This window comes from Ceratotherium simum, chromosome 16, assembly GCF_057802395.1.
Source record: "Ceratotherium simum simum isolate JZ-2026a chromosome 16, ASM5780239v1, whole genome shotgun sequence".
In the NCBI taxonomy this organism is placed as follows: domain Eukaryota; kingdom Metazoa; phylum Chordata; class Mammalia; order Perissodactyla; family Rhinocerotidae; genus Ceratotherium; species Ceratotherium simum.
Genome location: NC_141915.1, coordinates 14,592,285 through 14,595,875, shown reverse-complemented (window position 1 = coordinate 14,595,875; position 3,591 = coordinate 14,592,285). Strand labels below are relative to the sequence as shown.

At 41.4% G+C, this 3,591-nt stretch overlaps 1 pseudogene; it reads right to left on the bottom strand.

Annotated features, from left to right (window-relative positions):
* Positions 1-669: 669 nt before the first annotated feature.
* On the bottom strand, positions 670-2,480 carry LOC101393904 (olfactory receptor 3A1-like; annotated as a pseudogene).
* Positions 2,481-3,591: the final 1,111 nt, after the last annotated feature.

Sequence of the window (3,591 nt, the reverse complement as noted above, 5' to 3'; positions counted from 1 at the left end):
GTGAGGGCAATTCATTAGTGTACCATAAGATATATCATCTATGTTAATGGAGTTTTAAAATTTAAAAACCAGACTGTGAGCAGCACACAGGGATTGTGCCCTCCAGGGTTACTAGAGAATACAACACCATATAGCTTCTCATCTTTCCCCTGTATATCTTATGGAATCTTTGTGTGATAGGAAAGAAATGAGGTGCTGTTTTTGGCTTGTGGAAGTCTGATGAGAGAAGTAAAAAGTCCTGATCTCTAAGCCTATGTTTAGAAACAGACTGCCACATTGGAACTTGAGGGAATCATATGATCCCCTGGGACAGGGGTGCGGCGGGGGGAGGGGTTTTCAGGGATATTTTTGGTAACCCAGCCTATAACCAACCTCTGGGACCTGAACTTGTAATCATTCAAGGCTTCTCAGGTTTCACTTCCACCCAGAAAAGGGAGCACAATGCGACTAAAGTTGCAGTTTGTCACGTGGGCCGGCCTAGCAGAACCTACACACCCATTGTCTATAGTTGGGCAGGGCATATTGGAAATAATAACTATAATCCCCTGCAAAAAATCCTCATGCTTAGGGAGATAGAAGCAGTTCTGGACCACCTGTCCTAGCTGCTATTCCCAGAGGAATTCTCCTTTAGTCCAAAGAGAAAAGGAGGAGGTGACACTTGCGACTGTGTCAAGCCAGTGACCTCCTCCCTGTGAACAGCCGCCAGAGGACACCTGGTACATCAGGGTTTCTGAGGCTGTAGATGATTGGATTCAGCATAGGGTTAATGAAGTGTTAAAAGTTCCAACAGCTTTATCCTTATCTGAAAGCTTGGCGGAACTTAGTCACACATAGTTAAAGATACCTGAACCATAGAATATGGCAACCACAGTGAGATGCATACCGCATGTGGAGAAGACTTTCTTCCTGCCCTCCACTGAGCGGATTTGTAGAACTGCAGCTGCCACGAGGGCATAGGAGCTGACCATGAGAGCCATGGGGGTACCTGCCATTATGAAACCAACAGCAAAGAGCAGCAGCTCATTGAGTTGGATGCTGGAGCAGGAGAGCTGGAAGAGCTGTGGGAAGTCACAGTAGAAGTGATTGATCACATTGGGGCCACAGAAGTTAGGCGTGGGTATGGCTACAGTGTGGGTCAGTGTATTGGTGAAGGCCCAGGCCCAGGACACAACCACTAATATCTTCTGGACTATCTGGCTCATTTGGGTGCTGTAGGTGTGGGGCCAGCAGATGGCCGGGAATCAGTCATAGGACATGGCTGTCAACAGGAAGCAGTCCACCCCAACCAGGAGATAGAAGAATAAGAGCTGTGTGAGGGAGGCTCCATAGGGAACTCTACATTTGTGGAACAAGAGATGACCCAACATTGAGGGAATAGTGGCAGTAATGCACTCGATGTCCAGCACTGATAGGTTCCCCAGGAAGAAGTACATGAGGGTGTGGAGTTTGGGCTCCACCAAGATGGTTGCCATGATGCTGAGGTTGCCCCCAACCATGACTACATAGGCAAAGAGGAAGAGTACAAAGACAACTGGCCACAGCTCTGGTGTCTCCACCAAGCCCAGCAGGATGAACTTAGTAATGGCTGTTCCACTGGCCCCAGATTTTGGCTACGTTAGTTCCTGAAAGGAAACCTCCAAGGAGATAAAGAATCATTCTTCTTGATATATTTATTCAAAAAGAATAAATGGATTTCCTTCTACATGCTGAGCCCTCTGCTAAGTTTCCCCTCCCCAAGTAAGGACTTTCCCACTCCTCAGGCCATGTAACACTGTTAAGTTCCTCACTAGGTTTACCTCAATAGCTTTACTTCACTCGGGTGCCTCGACAAGTGACATCACCACTATGGACCTTTCTCTCCTAGCTCACAGAATCTATTTCTAGGGATTATGAATGACAAGACCCTTGGGAAAATCAAGTAAGTACAAAATCTACTTCTGGTTTGGACATGGCAGAGTAAATTTGGAACTTTGTCTGCTCAAAACTCATCCCTTCCCAAGACAAGCAGAACAAGAATAAAAATATAGATTTATCTTCAAAGAATCTAGTAAATATCCAAAACTCTAATCCACAAACTACATGAGAGGGCCTCAAGAATAGGGGAGATCTAATGGGAGAGTAGCAGCGAGAGAAAATCCATGACTCTAGAAAAATCTAGACAAGTACAATTCTCCAAAGGAAAAGGGCACTTGCTAAGGAACAAAATCAAAAGCCCTTTATCGCAAGAATGAGAGTAGGGTGCATAGCATGGGATCATTACCTTCTGTGATCCTGAGTTGGTTTCGAGAAGCAGGGAAGAACTAAATGGAGAATCTCACAGAAAACTGTATTTGCAGGCTATAGGCAAGGCATGAAGCTGGAGGTGAGAGATAAAGAAATAACCCAGTACAGTTCTGCAGTTATCTATCTACTTTGACTACCGACAAGGAAAAGCTAAAATAACTCACCCCTAATCTTGAATCATAAGGTATGTTCCTCATAGCCTGGAACACGATCTTAGCCCCTTCAATATAAGTCTCCTGAAAATAGCTAATTTAGAAAAAACTCACTTCATCCAAGGACTCAAAAACAAACAAGCACAGGATCTATACAAGGATTCCATAAACAAAAGGAAGGCAAGAAACAAGAAAAACAAATAGATAAAATTCACTCCACCTAAGAAGGTTGCCATGGAACAGGTGCAAATTGTTATCAAATATTTTCAACGTTAGCTTAAAAAGCTTAAGGAAACATTTTCCTCTATAAAATAAGACGACAAAGTAAAAATATAAGAGCTGAGGTAAAAGATGGCAAGAAGAAAATAAAATACGAGCTAGAAGAAGATAGGAACAAATGTTAAAGAAATGTAAAGTTATGACAAAAAGAAAAACAAAATTAGAAACAGCAGAATGGAAAAAATTCAGACACAGACAGGAACAGTATTTACAAAGATAAAACGAAATGGAAAAAGAGGTACAATGATAGGTGTAGGGACAGAAAAAAGGAGATCCAACATATGAACAATTGGAGTTGTCAAAGAAGGAGACAAAAATATTGGGAAAGAACAATTATTTGAAGGTGAATTTCAATTAAAAATTTTTTTCCATAAAGAAGAGTATTTGAATCTACAGATTGAAAGAGTCCACCTTGCCCCAGGAAAAATTCATACAGAGTTCCAGCACTATTACATACCACTGTAGTATGACTGGAAATCCATGATTTAAAAAAAAAGAATAGGTAGCCAGGCCAAAAAATATCATGTCAATTTTAAAGGAAAGATATTAAGCTGGCCTCCCCCTTCTTTAAAGCAGCCTTCAGAACTGGAATATGATGGAAAAGCGCCTGCAATGCCTGCAAAAAAAGAAAAAGTGATCCAAAAATGCTGTCACCATCTGGACCATCATTCAAGCATAAGGTTAATTTTGCAATGCAAGAATTCAAGGAATATTGCTAATATTAGCCACTCTTTAAAAAAGCAGATTTCACAGTTTTTTAACAGGATTTTTTTTTAAAAAAAGACTTCAGCCAATAAAGACAAAAATGAGAAAACCACAGGATATCAACAGGTGGTTAGTTAGAAATGTGTTTAATTGTAGGACCAAAACTAAAACA